General features: G+C 43.7%; 1 protein-coding gene across 1 annotated transcript in view; it reads right to left on the bottom strand.

Annotated features, from left to right (window-relative positions):
• The window catches only part of PCDH15 (protocadherin related 15), a 1,670,337-nt gene that overhangs the window by 1,458,574 nt on the left and 191,014 nt on the right, over positions 1 to 20,749 (bottom strand). The window lies entirely within an intron of this gene.

Raw genomic sequence — 20,749 nt, forward strand, 5'->3', positions numbered from 1 at the left:
AGAGTGGCAAAAAGAAAGCCATTGTTGAAAGAAAGCCATAAGAAGTCCCATGTACAGCTTGCAAGAAGTCATGTGGGGGACACATCAAACATGTGGAAGAAGGTGCTCTGTTCAGACCAAAATTTTACTTTGTGGCCTAAAAGAAAAATGCGTTGTGTCTCAAAAAACTAACCCTGCACATCTCCCTGAACACACCACCATCCCCACCATGAAACATGGTGGTGGCAGCATCATGTTGTGGGGATTCCTTTCTTCAGTAGGGACAGGGAAGCTGGTCAGAGTTGATGGGAAGATGGATGGAGCAATCTTAGAAAAAAAAACTGTTAGGCCGCGTACACACGGGCGGACTGTCTGACGGACAATCCGCTCGTGTGTGGGCTTCAGCGGACTTTTTCAGCGGACAGTCTGGCGGACTAAGTCTTTCGGAATTTCCGTAATATTGTCCGTCCAAACTTGGTTTCAGCGGACAGTCCGCTCGTGAGTAGGCTAGTTGGACGGACTAAGTATGGCGCATGCTCAGAAAGGATTTACACGGCCGAAGGTTGCATTGCAGTGTATTGGACATCGAATTTCTAGTCCCGTCGTACGTGCCGTACACGTCATCGCGCAAGCTTTCAGTGGACTGTCTGTTCGTCGTGTGTGGTCAAGTCCGTTCATTCAAAAGTAGGACGGACTGTCTGTCGGATTGTCTGACGGACTTAGTTGGACGGATAGTCCGCCCGTGTGTACGCGGCCTTAGGGTCTGCAAAAGACTTGAGACTGGGGTGAGGTTCACCTTCCAGCAGGACAATGACCCTAAAAATACAGCCAGAGCTACAATGGAATGGTTTAGATCAAAGCATATTTATGTGTAAGAGTGGTCCAGTAAAAGTTCAGACCTAAATCTAATTGAGAATCTGTAGCAAGATTTGAAAATCACTGTTCACCAAAGCTCTCCATCCAATCTCACAGAGCTTGAGCTATTTTGCAAAGAAGAATGGACACGTATGTCACTCACTAGATGTGCAGATCTGGTAGAGACATCCCCAAAAAGACTTGCAGCTGTAATTGTAGTGAAAGGTGGTTCTACAAAGTGGGGCTGAATACAAATGCATACTACACTTTTCAGACATTTATTTATAAAAAAATTGGAATACCATGTATCATTTTTCTTCCACTTCACAATTATGTACCACTTTGTGTTGGTCTATCACATAAAATCCAAAAAAAATACATTTAAAAATGACAACATGTGGAAAATTTAAAAGGATGTGAAAAATGTAAATCTTGAGATGTGAAAAGCTGGTAGAGACATACCCAAAAAGACTTGCAGCTGTAATTGCAGTGAAAGGTGCAACAAAGTATTGACTCAGGGGGGCTGAATATAAATGCATGCCACACTTTTCACATATTTATTTGTAAAAAATGTTGAAAACTATTTATCATTTTCCTTCCACTTCACAATTATTGTGCTACTTTGTGTTGGTCTATCACATAAAATCCCAATAAAAGACATTTACATTTTTTGGTTGTAACATGACAAAATGTGGAAAATTTCAAGGGGCATGAATACTTATTCAAGGTAGTGTATAGCATTATGTATGCTGCAAACATTGACAGAGTATGCACATATACAGTGGTGTGAAAAAGTGTTTGCCCCCTTCCTCATTTCCTGTTCCTTTGCATGTTTGTCACACTTAAGTGTTTCGGAACATCAAACCAATTTAAACAATAGTCAAGGACAACACAAGTAAACACAAAATGCAATTTGTAAATGAAGGTGTTTATTATTAAAGGTGAAAAAAAATCCAAACCATCATGGCCCTGTGTGAAAAAGTGATTGCCCCCTAAACTTAATAACTGGTTGGGCCACCCTTAGCAGCAACAACTGCAACCAAGCGTTTGTGATAACGTGCAATGAGGCTTTTACAGCGTCCTGGAGGAATTTTGGCCCACTCATCTTTGCAGAATTGTCCTAATTCAGTTACATTAGAGGGTTTTCGAGCATGAACAGCCTTTTTAAGGTCATACCACAACATCTCAATAGGATTCAGGTCAGGACTTTGGCTAGGCCACTCCAAAGTGTTCATTTTGTTTTTCTTCAGCCATTCGGTGGTGGACTTGCTGGTGTGTTTAGGATCATTGTCCTGCTGCAGAACCCAAGTTCGTTTCAGCTTGAGTACACAAACAGATGGTCGGACATTCTCCTTCAAGATCTCTTGGTAGACAGCAGAATTCATAGTTCCTTTTATCACGGCAAGTCTTCCAGGTCCTGAAGCAGCAAAACAGCCCCAGACCATCACACTACCACCACCATATTTTACTGTTGGTATAATGTTCTTTTTATGAAATGCAGTGTTCCTTCTACGCCAGATATACTTGGACACACACCTTCCAAAGAGTTCCACTTTTGTCTCATCGGTCCACAGAATGTTGTCCCAAAAGTCTTGGGGATCATCAAGATGTGTTGTGGAGAAATTGAGATGAGCTTTGATGTTCTTTTTGCTCAGCAGTGGTTTTCTCCTTGGAACTCTGCCATGCAGGCCATTTTTGCCCAGTCTTTTCCTGATGGTGGAGGCATGAACGCTGACCTTAACTTAGGCAAGTGAGGCCTGCAGTTCCTTGGACATTGTTGTGGGGTCTTTTGTGACCTCTTGGATGAGTCGTCGCTGCGCTCTTGGGGTAATTTTGGGCGGCCGGCCACTCCTGGGAAGGTTCACCACTGTGCCATGTCTTCGCCATTTGTGGATAATGGCTCTCACTGTGGATCGCTGGATTCCCAAAGCTTTGGAAATGGCTTTATAACCCTTTCCAGACTGATAGATCTCAATTACTTTCTTTCTCAATTGTTCCTGAATTTCTTTGGGTCTCGGCATGATGTGTAGCTTTTAAGGATCTTCTGGTGGACCTTACTGTGTCAAGCAGCTCCTATTTAAGTGATGCCTTGATTGTGAACAGGTGTGGCAATAATCAGGCCTGGGTGTGGCTAGAGAAATTGAACTCAGGTGTGGACAACCACAGTTATAGTATGTTTTAACAAGGGGGGCAATCACTTTTTCACACAGGGCCATGATGGTTTGGATTTTTTTTCACCTTTAATAATAAACACCTTCATTTACAAATTGCATTTTGTGTTTACTTGTGTTGTCCTTGACTATTGTTTAAATTGGTTTGATGTTCCGAAACACTTAAGTGTGACAAACATGCAAAGGAACAGGAAATGAGGAAGGGGGCAAACACTTTTTCACACCACTGTATGAGCAGGAAGTAACGTAAGTGCTTTTAACCTCCCTGGCGGTGATACCGAGTCTGGCTTGGGCTGATATTTCAGTACGATAAGCGGTAACCCCGAGCCAGACTCGGGATTGCATCGCTGGATACAGGGAGAGTTACTTACCTTGTCCCCTGAATCCAGCAATGTCCTCCACGCTGTGTGAGCGAGCTGTCCTCCGCTCGATTCACGCAGTGCCCGAGTACCGCCGAGCTCCGTTCCCTGCGACATTACAGCGCACGGGAGCGGAGATCTGCACCAAATTCAAAAAAGTTAAAACACGCAAAACACACACAGTACTGTAATCTTACAGATTACAGTACTGTATAAAAAAAAAATACACACCCCCTTTGTCCCTAGTGGTGAATATTTACAAACGTGTTTAAATGGGGAGTCTCAACTCTTTAGTAAATTAACCTGCAAAATGGGTGGCTTGTCCTTTTTGTAAATCAGCCACGAATTTCTGCAGCAGAAAGCACATCACATTTTTTTCTTATTGCAGAAATAAGTCCTTCCATTTGTTTCAGGAACATTGGCAACCGTGTTATGATAATATCTACACCTATTAAAAGCACATTTTTCATTGGCACTGTATTGTTTACACTCCAAAAACAAAGTGTAAATATAAATAATCAGCATACTAATGTGCAAAATAGTTAAACTTGAATTAATGATAGACAGAAAAAACAAGCACCTGTCCAATATTAAAAAAAAGATCAGAAATTCTTAATTCTCAGCTATAACTCAGTTTTTAATCTATTCTGTTTAAGATTGTGATTCAAATGGTTCCCTCCACCTCTAGAGATTGACAAGGCCAAAAAATAATAATAATAATTCTAATACCAATAGAATTTGAACAGAACAAGCTTATAGAAATTAATTTAATTTGCACACTGGATGGAAAAAGAAAGCAAAAAAAAAAAAAAAGAAAGAAAGAAAAGAGAACATGGTTAAACAGCCGAAAACTGCTTTTTGTTTGTGCTTTATGAAACAATTTGCATTAACAAACAGGGATACCTGTACTGAAATATGTAGGCTACAAATTTCGTTTAAACTTTCTTAATTTGTGAATGATTTCCATAAAATGCCTGATGCCAGGAGAAGCAGCATAAGGCCTATAGGTACTTCAAAAAAAATGTGCAGAAAAAGTCCAAGCACAACAATACTATTTCGGAGTTCAAATTATTAATTTTGTCTTAGGCCTCATGCACACGAGACGCAGTTAAACGCGCGTTCAGATGCAGTTAGACAGTTTTTTCAACTGCACCTGAACTCATTCAATGTTATCCTATGTGTCCATGCACACAGTCTCGTTTTTTTCCGTTTATATGCAGTTGCGTTTAATCTCGTTTTTCCAGAAGCAAAAAAATGCGTTCAGAAACAAAAATTTCTGCGTTTCAGACGCAAAACGCGGCAAAACGCGGTAAAACGCGGCAAAACGCCGCTACCGCGTTTAGCCGCGTTTGCGTTTATATGCGTTTTTAAAGGTGACTTTTTTTTTACATTAAAAATCTCAAAAATGATTGCAAATGATGAAAAACCATTAGAAAAATATTTTAAACAATTAAAATCAACTCCAAACAACTCCACGTGGCAGGAGAAGTGGCAAGTGACGTGGAAAGTGGACAATAGACAACTTGTGGCAGGTGACGTGGCAAGTGACCTGGCAGGTGATGCGGCAAGTGACTTGGCAGGTGACGTGGCAAGTGGAAAATCAACAACTTGTGGCAGGTGACTGGCATGTGACGTGGCAAGTGGACAATCCATAACTTGTGGCAGGTGACGTGGCAAGTGACGTGGCAAGTGGACAATCCACTTGTGGCAGGGGATGTGGCAAGTGACGTGGCAAGTGGACAATCCACTTGTGGCAGGTGATGTGGCAAGTGACGTGGCGAGTGGACAATCCACAACTTGTGTCAGGTGACGTGGCAAGTGGACAATCCACAACTTGTGGCAGGTGATGGGGCAAGTGATGTGGCAAGTGGACAATCCACTTGTGGCAGGGGATGTGGCAAGTGACGTGGCGAGTGGACAATCCACAACTTGTGTCAGGTGACGTGGCAAGTGGACAATCCACAACTTGTGGCAGGTGATGTGGCAAGTGATGTGGCAAGTGGACAATCCACTTGTGGCAGGTGACGTGGCAGGGGACGTGGCAAGGGACGTGGCAAGTGGACAATCCACAACTTGTGGCAGGTGATGTGGCTGGTGACGTGGCAAGTGGACAATCCACATCTTGTGGCAGGTGACATGGCAGGTGACGTGGAAAGTGGTGTGGCAAGTGGACAATCCACAACTTGTGGCAGATGGCATGGCAGGTGACGTGGAAAGTGGACAATCCACATCTTGTGGCAAGTGACGTGGCAGGTGATGTGGCAAGTGACGTGGCAAGTGGACAATCCACAACTTGTGGCAGGTGACGTGGCAGGTGATGTGGCAAGTGATGTGGCAGGTGATGTGACAAGTGTACAATCCACATCTTGTAGCAAGTGACGTGGCAGCTGACGTGGCAAGTGACGTGGCAGGTGACGTGGCAAGTGACATGGCAAGTGGACAATCCACATCTTGTGGCAAGTGACGTGGCAGCTGACGTGGCAAGTGACGTGGCAGGTGACGTGGCAAGTGACATGGCAAGTGGACAATCCACATCTCGTGGCAAGTGACGTGGCAGGTGATGTGGCAAGTGATGTGGCAAGTGACGTGGCAAGTGGACAGTCCACAACTTGTTGCAGGTGACGTGGCAGGTGATGTGACAAGTGACGTGGCAGCTGACGTGGCAAGTGACGTGGCAAGTGGACAATCCAAAACTTGTGGCAGGTGACGTGGCAAGTGACGTGGCAGGTGACGTGGCAAGTGACGTGGCAAGTGGACAATCCACAACTTGTGGCAGGTGACGTGGCAGGTGACGTGGCAGGTGACGTGGCAAGTGAACAATCCACAACTTGTGGCAGGTGACGTGGCAAGTGACGTGGCAGGTGAAGTGGCAAGTGACGCGGCAAGTAGACAATCCACAACTTGTGGCAGGTGATGTGGCAAGTGACGTGGCAGGTGATGTGGCAAGTCACGTGGCAAGTGGACAATCCACAACTTGTGGCAGGTGATGTGGCTGGTGACGTGGCAAGTGGACAATCCACAGCTTGTGGCAGGTGGCATGGCAGATGACGTGGAAAGTGGACAATCCACATCTCGTGGCAAGTGACGTGGCAGCTGACGTGGCAAGTGGACAATCCAAAACTTGTGGCAGGTGACGTGGCAAGTGACGTGGCAGGTGACGTGGCAAGTGATGTGGCAAGTGGACAATCCACAGCTTGTGGCAAGTGACGTGGCAAGTGGACAATCCACAACTTGTGGCAGGTGACGTGGCAGGTGACGTGGCAAGTGAACAATCCACAACTTGTGGCAGGTGACGTGGCAAGTGGACAATCCACAACTTGTGGCAGGTGATGTGGCAAGTGATGTGGCAAGTGGACAATCCACTTGTGGCAGGTGACGTGACAGGGGACGTGGCAAGGGACGTGGCAAGTGGACAATCCACAACTTGTGGCAGGTGATGTGACTGGTGACGTGGCAAGTGGACAATCCACAGCTTGTGGCAGATGGCATGGCAGATGACGTGGAAAGTGGACAATTCACATCTCGTGGCAAGTGACGTGGCAGGTGATGTGGCAAGTGACGTGGCAAGTGGACAATCCACAATTTGTGGCAGGTGACGTGGCAGGTGATGTGGCAAGTGGACAATCCCCAACTTGTGGCAAGTGACGTGGCAAGTGGACAATCCACAACTTGTGGCAGGTGCCGTGGCAAGTGACACGGCAAATGCAAGTGTACAACTGCTCTCTATGCTGCTGCTGCTCACTCTGATCAAAATAGCAGAAATAGTTAAAAAAAATGCTTTGAGAGCTTGGGGAGGGTCTACATGATGTTATCTTTATAAACGCGTTTAAACGCAAACGCGTCTAAACGCGTCTAAACGCGTCTAAACGCGGCATGCAAACGCGGCAAAACGCGCGTTTCTAAACGCGCGTTTCAGCTTTTTTTTAACAGAGGTTTCATCTGCGTCTCGTGTGCATGAGGCCTTATATCAGGTAATGTGTTTTTGAGACTTGAAAAGCTAAGTTCACTTTTTCAGGGAGAATTTAACTTTCCATAATAAATAGAAGCCTTTTCTCATATTTTTTTTTTCCTCAAGCCATCCCAATGTGCTTATCTCTCACTTACCTCATCCATGGCAGCTTTGAATTTTCACCTCTCATATTACATAGAGTATGGTCATCTTTTTTTTACAAGTGCATAGGAGGGAGTGGATGGTGGCAACTTTGTTTACAGCTGAACTTGTGGCCATAGACCCCTTTCACACTGCTAGTGGGCCACATTAGCAGTAAAGCTCCGCTAGTCTACACAAAGAGCCCTGTCGCTCAGAGTATATGCATATAAATTAGAACTGCTTAGTAGAATCAATGGTTATGTGTAACACCTACAACAAATGGTTGTTATATATGGATATCCGGGGTTTATTGGGAGCAGCAACTTCATCTCTCCATCGTTGCACTTTGTGCTATGGGGAGATGAAGTTGCTACCCCCAATAAACCATGGATATCCATATATAATAACCCTTTGTTGTAAGTGTTACACATAACCATTGATTCTACTATGTAGTTCTAATTTATATGCATATACTCGGAGAGACAGGGCTATTTGTGTTTATGTAGTAACACTATACTACTAGTTCAACATGGCACCTCATGGCAAAGAACTCTCTGAGGATCGGAAAAAAAAGAATTGTTGCTCTTCATAAAGATGGCCTAGGCCAGTGATGGCAAACCTTGGCACCCCAGATGTTTTGGAACTTCATTTCCCATGATGCTCTGGCACTCTGTAGTGTAGTGAAGCATCATGGGAAATGTAGTTCCAAAACATCTGGGGTGCCGAGGTTCGCCATCACTGGCCTAGGCTATAAGAAGATTGCCAAGATCCTGAAGCTGAGCTGCAGCACGGTGGCGAAGAACATACAGCGGTTTAACAGGACAGGTTTCATTCAGAACAGGCCTCGCCATGGTTGATCAAAGAAGTTGAGTTTAAGTGCTCAGCATCATATCCAGAGGTTGTCTTTGGGAAATAGACATATGAGTGCTACCAACATTGCTGCATAGGTTGAAGGGGTGTTCAGACCATATGTCGCACATTGCATCAAACTGGTCTGCATGGCTGTCATCCCAGAAAGAAGCCTCTTCTAAAGATGATCCACAAGAAAGTCTGCAAACAGTTTGTTGAAGACAAGCAGACTAAAGATAAGGATTACTGGAGCCATGTCCTGTGATCTGATGAGACCATAAAAAACATATTTTGTTCAGATTGTGTCATCAAGCGTGTGTGCCAGCAACCAGGTGAGGAGTACAAAGACAAGTGTGTCTTGCCTACAGTCAAGCATGGTGGTGGGAGTGTCACGGTCTGGGCCTGCATGAGTGCTGCCGACACTGGGATGCCGCAGTTCATTAAGGGAACGATAAATGCCAACATGTACTGTGACAAAATGAAGCAGAGCATGATCCCCTTCCTTTGGAGACTGGGCAACAGGGCAGTATTCCAACATGATAACGACCCCAAACACACCTCTAAGATGACAACTGCCTTGCTAAAGAAGCTGAGGGTACAGGTGATGGACTGGCCAAGCATGTCCCCAGACCTAAACCCTATTAAGCATCTGTGGGGCATCCTCAAATGCAAGGTGAAGGAGCTCAAGGTCTCTAACATTCAGCAGGTATGTGATGTCATCATGGAGTAGTGGAAGAGGACTTCAGTGGCAACCTGTTAAGCACTAGTGAACTCCATACCCAAGAGGGTTAAGGCAGTGCTGAAATATATTGGTGGCAACACAAAATATTGACACTTTGAGCGCAATTTGGACATTTTAACTTAGGGGTGCACTCACTTTTGTTGCCAGCAGTTTAGATATTAATGGCTGTGTGATGTGATATTTTGAGGAGACAGCAAATTTACACTGTTATACAAGCAGTACGCTCACTAATTTACATTGTAGCAAAGTGTTATTTCTTCAGTGTTGTCACACGAAAAGATAATAAAATATTTAAAAAAATGTGAGGGGTGTGCTCACTTTTGTGAGATACTGTATGTGCCAGTGTCAATACTTTAGAGGCTCCCTACCTGTATACAGGGAGTGTGTATGCTCACACACTAGTCTGGATTAATACTATCTAATGGTTTTAATTTGTTTTTAATCCATTTTCTAATAAAAGACAATATATACACATACATATCATTTTGTGTGTTTCATACAATGCGAAAAAAGTCCAATTTTCTGTGGTCTCTATTTTGTTCCATACCAGAACCTTATCTGAGCACGCAGCCTGGAAGGCCCACCTCAAAGCACTTTGTCCCCATGTTGTTGGGGACAAGGGTCTCTTAGCCACAAACCTGGGCTGTGGGGGTCTGCAGGAAGGGGGCTTATCGGAATCCCCCTTTAACAAGGGGGCCTCCAGATCCAGGCCTGCCCCCATGTGAATGAGTATAGGGTACATAGTATGCGTATCCATTCACAAAAAAACACAGAGACAGTTCTTGACAATTCCTTTATTAAAAAATAAAAAATAAAAAAACAGTGTCAGGGGACAAGGTGCTTTGGGGTTCCCCTTTAAAATCCACACAATACCTGGTATGGACTAGGGGGGACCCCACTGTTTTTTTTATTTTTTTCACTTTTTAATTGCTGGCAATGTTTACAACTGGTAAGCCCATTGACAGCTGATGACTCATTGATTCCTAAGGATGTCACGGCCAGATTCCCTGCTCACTCCTTAACAACCAGCTATTTACTGGGCCCTGATTGGGTAACGCTTTTATATCACCAAAAAATTACATTTTTGATGCAAGGGATGTCAAAAATCTGTATCTTAGTGTAAACATTTGGGAAAATCAGTGAGCCAATCAAACAAGCAGGAAATTATGCTTCTGGGGGGAGTAAAGAACACCTCCAGGTAGCCATATTGCATTGCATTTTACAGAAAATTACAGAGCTGCAGACTGAAAAGGAAAGGTAATGTTTAATAACATTCAATTACAATATGACTTGAGTGGAAATTGTATATGCTATATTATTTTTTTTATTGGCTATTTTTTTCCCCCAAGAAAGTGGAGTTACCCTTTAACAAAGCATTCAAGGTTAATCCTAAGGCTTCAAATTCTAAAGTAAAAATTCCTAAATTAAGTCCTAATTAAGCATCCTTGATTGCTCCATTGATCTGGACCTTTCAATGTACTTTAAACCATTAGATTCCTCAGGTGGTCAAACAGAAAACAAATATAACAATGTATCCAAAGTAGAAAAGACAATGTCTTGTCCTTTAGAAGAATTATGCTAAGTGAACACCTTAAATTGGTAGTCAACTCTGTACTATGACTTGAACCTACATTCCAGCCCATGATAAGGCTTACCTGTAGGTACTGTGAATATATCCTAAACTTGTACAGTTTAGGAGATATTCAGAGTGCATGCAGTTGATGATATCACCAGCGCATGCACTCTGAAGGTCCAGTTTACAGTGCATGACCTTCAGAGTCCATTCCGGAATCGGCGGAATCGTGTCTCCTGCCACTCATGTAACCGGAGGCTGCAAACCCGGAAGGAAGACTGGGAGAAGATATCAGCTGTCTCAGCGGTGTGATACATACTAGCATATGACATCGCCTTGCAGGGAATTTATTTTGAATCACCTGCAATTTACAACCGCTTTAACCATCACAAATCTGCTACTCTTATAAGTGTTCACTGCCCCCCCCCCCTCCCCTTACCCATAGAGCTGACAGACATCCCCTACTACTGCAAAAGAAGCCTGTTGGATACATTCTAGATTTGGTTTTTGATGCTTTGAGTACGGCCATTTTTAATGAATTTTTATTGTTATAGAACCCTTTATTATCATTCCTAAAGGGCCTGATATAAATTATGGGGGGACCCCATATATATATATATATATATATATATATATATATATATATATATATATATATTTTTTTTTTTTTTTGGGAGGGAGGTACACCATTAACATTAATATACACTACGATAATGGTCTGGTATAGATGAATGTAATCCCTGGCTATTTGATTGCAAACAGAACAAAGCAGATGGGAACTGTCATTTTTCTGACGATTCTTTTCCTCGGGATGACTTTTAAAAAATTGCTCTGGCGTTTTCCATTTTAAGTGTGGGCGTCTGAAGCCCACAGGCATTTACTTCCTGTGTATCGATGACGCTCGGCTCCCAGCATGCTCCGCTCCATCTCCCGCATGCTCAGTGTGCAATAGTGGTAATGGCAGATACAGCTGCCTGCCCACTTTAAAAATGGCAAATTCGGACACGCCCTCGTCACGTGACCGGCGTCCTAACGAAATCTCGCGAGATTTTGCAATTTCATTGTCCCCCATGGATTCTTGGGAAATAGCTTAGAAATTTCCCAGGGACCATTGCGAGGACGATAACCACGCCTACTCCCACGGGAGGACAACCCGGAAGTCAGCAGAAACATCTGAAATAAAAGGTAAGTAAAGAATAATTTTTTTTTTCCAGGGTTCATTTAGGTAAGTATTCAATCTGGTGATTTTAATAAGATGAAGTTTCATTTTTAGGTACCAAACCGCTTTAAGCATTTCTAAAATTACTGCTCCTTACAAAGTGAAATTTTACATGTGTCCCAAGGCAGAGCCTTTACCTTACTAATACCTTACTAATATTCACATAAGCCTGCTCAAACTACACATAGATAGATAGATAGATAGATAGATAGATAGATAGATAGATAGATAGATAGATAGATAGATAGATAGATAGATAGATAGAAGTTTTGTAGAAAACGCAATGATCAAAATGAAAGAACAGCAATGACTAAAATAGCAACTGTAATATAGAGAAAGATTACAACAAAAATTTCTGAAGGTTACAATTAGTAGGAAGTGTACAGGCCCTTGCTTTGAATGACTTCAGCACATCTGCGGCCACAGACATCACTTGTCTCTCACACTGCTCTGGTCTGATTTTGTTCCACTTTTCTTCGAGTCTCTTCCACAGTTCAGTGACTGTAGTGGGTTTCTTGGCCATAACTTTGTCACCAAGGATTTTCCAGAGGTTTTCTATTGGATTTAGATCAGGATTTCATTATTTCAATATTTTCAGCTTCAAGGAACTGCTTTACCCATTTTGCTGTGTAACAGGGGACATTGTCGTTCATGAAAATTGCTGGCCGATTGGGTGATGAATGCAGGGAAGGAACCACATGATGTCGAAGAAGGTTCTGATAAACATTTGCATTCACTCTGCCATGTAGCTATATAAAAGGCCCAACTCCTGCTGGAGAAAACATCCTCCAAACCAGGACGCTTGCCCCTCTACCTTTCACTGACTTCCTTACACAAATCGCAAACATATAAAAATAGCAATAGATTTGCTTAAGGCCGCGTACACACGCGGGGACTGTTCGCTCAACTTTGTCCGTCAAACAGTTTCAGCGGACAGTCCGCTCAAAATTAGCATGGACGGACTTGCCCACACACGACGAACGAACAGTCCGCTGAAACCGTGCGCGATGACGTGAACGGCACGTACGACGGGACGAAAAATACGACGTCCTATACACTGCAATGCAAACTTCGGCGTGTAAATCCTTTCTGAGCATGCGCGGAACTTAGTTTGACGAACAAGCCTACACACGAGGGGACTGTTCGCTGAAACAGAGTTTCAGCGGACAGTTTTTCGGAATTTACGAAAAACTTTGTTCAGCAGACTGTCCGCTGAAACTGTCCGCTGAAAGCCCACACACGAGCGGACTGTCCGCCGAAACCCTGTTCAGCGGACACAGTTGAGCGAACAGTCCCCACGTGTGTACGCGGCCTTAGAGTCTGCTTAAACAAAATACAAAATGGTGATCTACTCAGTGAAAGTCCATTAAGAAAAAACAGGTGAGTAACATAGACCATCACGGAGGAAAGCATTAACAGTGATCCCAATATGGTACAATCTCCTTCACCACACCACTTGTGTCACAGCCATGTAGGTAATCCACTTACCAGATCATGCTGGTTTGCATGCGTATCAATCAAATAATCACTGTTCACTGGACACTTTCCATCTGTATTTTGCTTATCACAAGAATGTCTGCATAATATAAGGGCATGTAACAACAATACAGTGTTAGTCGCGCATTCCCATCTAACCTCTCACGGCTCCCACGGTGTACCCGGGAAGGAAAGACAAGAAGAAGCCGACACTGTAAACTGCTGCAACTGTTTTATTATTTCTCACTTTTTGATATTTGACTTCTTTACACACTTTGGGTTCAGTCTTTCCCCAGTTTGACGATAAACAAAATGTTTCCCATCGGACCCAAATAAATTGAACTTGTTTTCATCACTAAAGTAAACTTTGAACCAATTCTCCTCCTCTGTCCACACAATTCCTCAGCAAAGGTTAGTCTAGCCTTTTTATTCTTTCTGCTGATGAGAGGTTTGGTCACTGCAGAGTGGACTTTCAGTCCAAATTTTCTTAAACAGCAAGGCACTGTATGACGAGTTTCTCCACAATATGCTGTTCTCTCTTGCATCTGTCTTTTGTGGACAGCCTTCTTGGGGGACTTGAATGAATTTGTGATTTTGTAAAGATGCAATTTTGTAGAAATCACAGATTTGGAATGACAAACCTGTCTTGCTATGGCTGCAAGGGTTATTCCTTTGGCCTTCATCTGGAAAACCTGCTGCCGGAGGGTTTCAGTCACTTTAGAACAGCTCACCATCTTGTAAAGTCGATGACAACTCACTACTGTCACATGATATGTCTTGATGTCTGACATATGGTCTTGATAAAACTGCTTACTTGAAATGTACGTGGGCTTGGGGACAGGATAAAGATATTTGCAGTGTTCTCATTTCTCAAAAAACAACGTGCCGACATTGTGGTTTTGGTAGAGACATGCAGGGAGGGCACGTTCCAGATGGCACTCCACTGCCCATGGATCGGGTGGGCCTATCATTCATCCCACTCCTCCCATGCACGTAGAGTCTCAATCTTGGTTGCCAAGACGGTACATTTTGAGCTACGCGAGGTCCAGTCTGACCCACAGGGGAGATGCATTTTTGTTTCTGTTAAATTATATGGTGAACCTTTTCTTTTGATGGCATTGTATGTGCCTCCCCCATTTAGTTCTGCTATAGTTACAGAGGGCTTGCTGTATATGACTCGTCATCCTTTGATTCAGACAGTGTGGCTAGGGGATTTTAACGTTACGCTGAACCCAGCATTAGACAAACTGTCACCCTCATCATTACCTACTACAGCTCCAACCCACACTAGAATCTCCTGACTTATCACATCCTTTAATTTCACTGATACCTGGTGCTTTAAGTTCCTGCTCGACCAAGCTTACTCCTGTTTCTCAGCCACTCATAATACCATGCCCCACATAGACTTCATACTTATCTCAAACACTCTTGTCCCAAGGTTACTGAGAGCTGAGTTCTCCCCTAGACTACTTTCAGACCATAGCCTGTATTGGATTAGCCTTTCCATCCCATTAGACAAACCACCCCATACATGGTGCCTGAAACCTTTCTGGCTCGCTCTGCTATCAGAGGATGACGAGCTTGGTAAGAGTTGGAGAACCTACTTTTTGGAGAATAACGGATCTCCATCCCCAGCTATAGTATGGCAAACCTTTAAATTACACTCACGCCTGACTCTGACCTCCTGTATCAATAGGCTAAAGGCTAATTCAGCAGCTGCACTGGATGGGGCAATGTGGGATCTGTCCTCCTCTGAACAGGGCTACATATCAGACCCCTCTCCTGCTGGGGCTGCCCAACTCAGGTTACAAACCAGGGTGGTCAACCAGTTACAGCATAAGACAGTCAGGAGAAAATTTCTTTGCCAGGCAAAAAATAGTTTTAACGCGGGGAGAGAGCAGGTAAACTGTTGGCCTATCTAGCACAGGATAGACCCCCCACTGTCATCTCACTTACTGGCCCAAACAAAGAAAAGATCACGGAGCCCCAAGCTGTCATCACCAAATTTAGGGACTTCTATACTCAGCTTTACACATCCCAGGTCTCCACCACCAAAGCCCAATTGGATGATCTACTAGCGGGAATTACCTTCCCAGAGCTAAATGACACCCAAATGGCTATGCTAGATGCACCTCTTACACTCGATGAAATAACCAAAGCGAATGAGAACTTTGCCAGATTCAAGGCCCCAGGTTCAGATGGGTTACACATAGAATTCTGCGCTCAATACAGTGAAATACTTACTCCCAAGTTATTGTCCCTCTATAACCACTTATTTGACAGCTTCACCCTATCCCCATCGATGAGCGATGTGGTTATTATCCTCATACCCAAACCGGGCCTCCCAAAATCTTATAGACCAATATTGCTCCTCCAGGTAGACATAAAGATTTTGGCCAAAGTACTTTCCCTCCACCTTAATCAAGTGATACTAACCCTGATACATGCAGAGCAAGCTGGATGTATCACCTCCTTCAACCTCAGAAAATTATATATTAACTTAGAAGCGACACATACTAATGTTGGGTCTTAGGTGGTGGTGGTGGTGGCTTTGGACACCAAGGCCTTTGATTCGGTGGAGTGGAGATACCTTTGGGGATGCCTACGTAGCTTTGGTTTCGGACCTAATTTCATTAAGTGGGTACAATTATTATATGTAGTGCCCAAGGGTAAATCAGTGGCCAACAGGAGGGCTTCTCAGACATTTGACTTATCCAGGGGCACTAGACAGGGCTGCCCACTGTCTCCGCTCCTCTATGCCCTGGCAGTGGAGCCCCTTGCAATCCCCATTAGAGAGGACCCTGAGATCCAAGGTCTCTGCCTTGGATCCCTGACTGAAAAAAATGGTTTATACGTAGACGACACACTACTATATCTGGCCTCTTCAGAAGGCACTACACATGATTGAACACTTTGGTCAGTTCTCCGACCTAAAAATTAATCGGGAGAAATCCAAAATACTGCCCATGGACATCTTCCCCTCTCCCAAGCTACAGGAGCAGTTACCACTTCAGCAAGTAAACACTATTAAATATCTTGGAGTATTGGTGAATAAGACACCGACTGACTATATATCCCTGAATATAGAGCCCCTTTTCAATCTCAAGTCTAAAACTCAGGTGTGGGCGAGACTGCCACTTGGTGTGTGGGGGCGCATTAATATAATTAAATTATATTACTAGTCAAAATATTGTACATGCTTTGGCACACACTTGTATATTTACCCTTAAAACTTTTTAAATCAGTGGAGGCCATAATCAGGACATTTATTTGGGGTACCAACAGACACAAGCTGGCCTGGAGAGTCCTTAAGAACCCTACTGACCTGGGTGGAATGGCCCTCCCAGACCTGAATCTCTACTACCTTGCATCCCAACTGTCTCGGCTATACCCCATTGACAAAACTGACAGACTCAAATTCCTCACGCTCCTTTGCCCACAGTGGGTGCAACTAACCACGGATCCACTTACTGCAATCTCAGTGGGTCATAGTGGTGGGAATAACTCCAAAAGAGACTGTGGATCTCTCCTGTACCAATATAAGCGTGTATGGGACATTGCCCCTAAAATGTTAGCGACCCCCAAATACAATGTGTATACCCCTCTATGGCACAATAAATTACTCTCAGAGTTCCTCTCGATCCCTGACACAGAGATATGGAACGAATATATTACTTGCACCACATAATTTCTGATGGCACACTTAAAAAAACTTTAAGGGCTTCCAAAACGAGTTCCTGCCGCCCAATTCACTTTCAATTGCACTATGCAGCTCAAACTCAGTTCCCCCAACCTTTACCACAGTCTACCCCCAATGTCATTATGGCAGTAATTAAGGGTGAGGATCCACGAAGGCTCATCTCTGATTTTTATGTCATGCTCCTAACCCCATCATCAACCGTGCTAGCTTACAGCACACACACCCATTCCCCCCTAGCTTCAATAACTGGAAAATAGATATAAATAACACACTTCCCTACAATAAGTTCATATACATTAACAGAGGTTGTCCAGATAAGTACAGCAAAATTTGGGATAGGTGGGTTGTGTCACATGACACTGGTGGTTCATAAAGCCATAACCCCTCCCAGTGTGGAATCACTTGAATAGCACAGACAGAAGGTTTCCGCCCAATTGACAATCGCTGAGTCCATTGTTAAATCTGTATGAGTTCCTAACATGTTGTGTTTACATGTACATAAGCTACATATCTTTGTTATATGCATTTCTCAAGTATTGCCTTATAACCTGCAGTCATATGTTCAAACTGTAAATTGTTCAATAAAAAAACATTTTTTTCAAAAAAAAAAGTCAATGACAACTGGTCATTGCCAGATTAACACCAATAACTAAGAGGCACCTAAAAGTGTTCTCTAATTTTGTTCAATGATCTTTTTCAAATTTCATTGAAGTTTTTTTAGTCTGTGCTTCAAAATATATGTAACTCATGAAATATGCTTAACAAAACTGCTGTTTTACTCCTGTTTAGATCATTTCAAATCAAATAGGACTTAGCAGTGACCTTGACATTTAAAAAATTGTAGGTTTTTCTCTAATTGTAATCACTAAGACAAAGACATTATTTCTCACTGCACTGGCATATGCTGTTGTGTTTGTGTGTTTTTTTGAGACAATTGTGTTCTCATTTATTGGTGTGGTGAGGATATTGCATTTTGTATTTGGCATTTTAATGGATTTTTTTTTTTTTTACATTTAAAATTTTTATTAAGGGAGTTTTCATGGTACAAATTACAGATGGATGCCAGATTTTACAGAAATGAGGGGTATTCAGATGAGCCTTCACAAAGAATCTTTCCATCTTGCTGTGGTCGTTGAGTGCATTGATCACATCTTAGAGAGAAGGGGGGAAGTGTGGAGTCCTATTTGCATGCAATGGAAAGTCTAAGGCCGCGTACACACGGGCGGACTGTCCATCCAACTAAGTCCGTCAGACAATCCGACAGACAGTCCATCCTACTTTTGAATGAACGGACTTGACCACACACGACGAACAGACAGTCTGCTGAAAGCTTGCGCGATGACGTGTACAGCACGTACAACGGGACTAGAAATACGACGTCCAATACACTGCAATGCAACCTTCGGCCGTGTAAATCCTTTCTGAGCATGCGCCATACTTAGTCCGTCCAACTAGCCTACTCACGAACGGACTGTCCGCTGAAACCAAAGTTGGACGGACTGTATTACGGAAATTCCGAAAGACTAATGCCCCGTACACACGAGCGGACTTAAGTCCGACAGACTTCCAAAGGAGTTCCGTCGGAGTTCTGCTGGAATTCCAACGGAGTTCTGACAGACTTTTCGGCCGAACGGACTTGGCCACACACAATCACACTAAACTCCGACGGATTCGAACGTGATGACGTACGACTGGACTCGAATAAGGAAGTTCATAGCCAGTAGCCAATAGCTGCCCTAGCGTCGGTTTTAGTCCGTCGGAGTAGCATACACACGAGCGGAGTTTTCGAAGGGGACCGGGTCCGGCGGAGTTCCGTCGGGAAAATTTGAAGCATGCTTCATTTCTAAAGTCCGTCAGACTTTGGCGAATCAAAAGTCCGTTGCAGCCCACACACGATCGGATAGTCTGACGGACTCGGTCCTTCGGACTTTGGATGTTGAACACGTTTCAGCGGACCAAGTCCGTCAGACAGTCCGCCCGTGTGTACGCGGCCTTACTGCTATTAGAATATGTATGAGTATAGCATGCCTGGTGGAGGGCCATCTGTCAAGCCCAATATTGAAGATAGCCAGTTAGGAGGGTCAGGGAAATTTTGATGCCGGTTAGGTCATCGATTAGGTTCTTTACTTGTGTCCAAAGGGAGAGAATGACTGAGCATTCCCCTCAGATACATTTTGGAGTACCCTGTGTGTTCAATAAGTGCCAACATTTGGATGATAAATCATGGTCAATTCTGGCGCATTTGTTGGGGTGTAATACCATTCCAGGTATATTTTCATTGTGGATTCCCAGTGGGAAATTTTCTTGGAAAACTGGCGTGGTTTTCGAGTACTAAATACCACTCTTGGAGAGCAATTTGGAAATGAAGAGTGCGCTTCCATTATTTGATATTCAGACTTTTTTCATCTGGCTTAGGGTTGACCAAAGATTTGTACTGTATATTAGAGAGTTGCCCTTTAATTTAGTGTCTCTGACATTGTATTGGAGGAGATCTTGGCTGATGGGAGAAGAAGACCAGGAGATGGCAGCTAGGGTGTGGAGGGTGTGCAGGTAGATGTAAAAATCTTTGCTTGGGACATGATATGTATCGATGAGATGATGAAAAGAAGAGAACCCTTGAGGGGTATATAGGTTTATGCTGGTTGATATGCCGTTCCTTGTCCACAACACAAGGGGTAGGTTTGGGGTGATAAGGCACAGAAAGTGTAGAGGTAACTGAAGCAAGGTTTTTAGTGCCAGACCTTTGAAATTTTGCAGGATGGGGCGCCAGAGTCTCTGGGTGACATTAAGAGTATCCAGAGGATAATGCTTAGGGAGAGGGTGGATCCACAAGGCACTGAGAAGGAGTTTTAGGTCTTGTTGAGTGGCTCTGTGTTTGATCTGCTTCCACACTGGAGTTGCAGTGGGGAGCCACCATGCTTTGGCTTGATCGAGGAGAATTGCTTAGTAATAGGATTTTATGTCCGGTGCACCCATTCCAGAATGGGAGTTTGGCAGATAGAGGGTGATTTGTTTCAAACGTGGTTTCTTGTGTTCCCAGATTAAGGAGTTGAAGATGCATTGTAATCTAGTTAAATAGATAGTAAAGATCTGGACAGGAAGGGTTCTGAAGAGGTAGAGAGCGTGGGGTAGGAGGAACATTTTTGTAAGTGCGATCTGTCTGGCCCAAGATGTTTGGACCAAGCATAAGGCTTTTACAGTAGATTGCAGTTTCTTGATAAATGTATCCAGGTTGATATGAAGTATATCAGGGCACGGTGTGACTAATTGGATGCAGAGGTAGGTGAAAGAGGCGGTCGCTGCCCAGGAGAATGGAGCAGCACAGGAGATCTGAGATTTGAGTTGTGAGGGTAGATTTATGCCTAACATGGAGGACTGAGAGTGAATTAATTTGTAGAGGGAAGCTTTGCTAAAGTCATCTAGTGTGCATAATAGGTAGGGAAGTGAGTCAAGTGGATCAGTGAGAGCTATGATGATATCGTCTGCATAAAGGCCTATTTTGTGAGAGGTGTTTCCTACTGTTAGCATGGATATAGATGGGTGAGACTTGATAGCTGCAGCCAGGGGTTTGATTACCATGATGAATATCAGTGGTGACAGGAGACAGCCTTGCCACGTCCCGTTAGTGATTGGGAAGCAAGACCAGAGGTAGCCCCTGGTCCATACTTTGGCGCTAGGTTTAGAGTACATGAGAAGGAAGTGTCACCAGCACACCAGGATCTCCAAAATTGGGTCC

The sequence above is a fragment of the Lithobates pipiens genome, unplaced genomic scaffold, assembly GCF_037356315.1.
Source record: "Lithobates pipiens isolate NorthernLeopardFrog02 unplaced genomic scaffold, aLitPip1_a1.2 Scaffold_25, whole genome shotgun sequence".
NCBI classification, from domain to species: domain Eukaryota; kingdom Metazoa; phylum Chordata; class Amphibia; order Anura; family Ranidae; genus Lithobates; species Lithobates pipiens.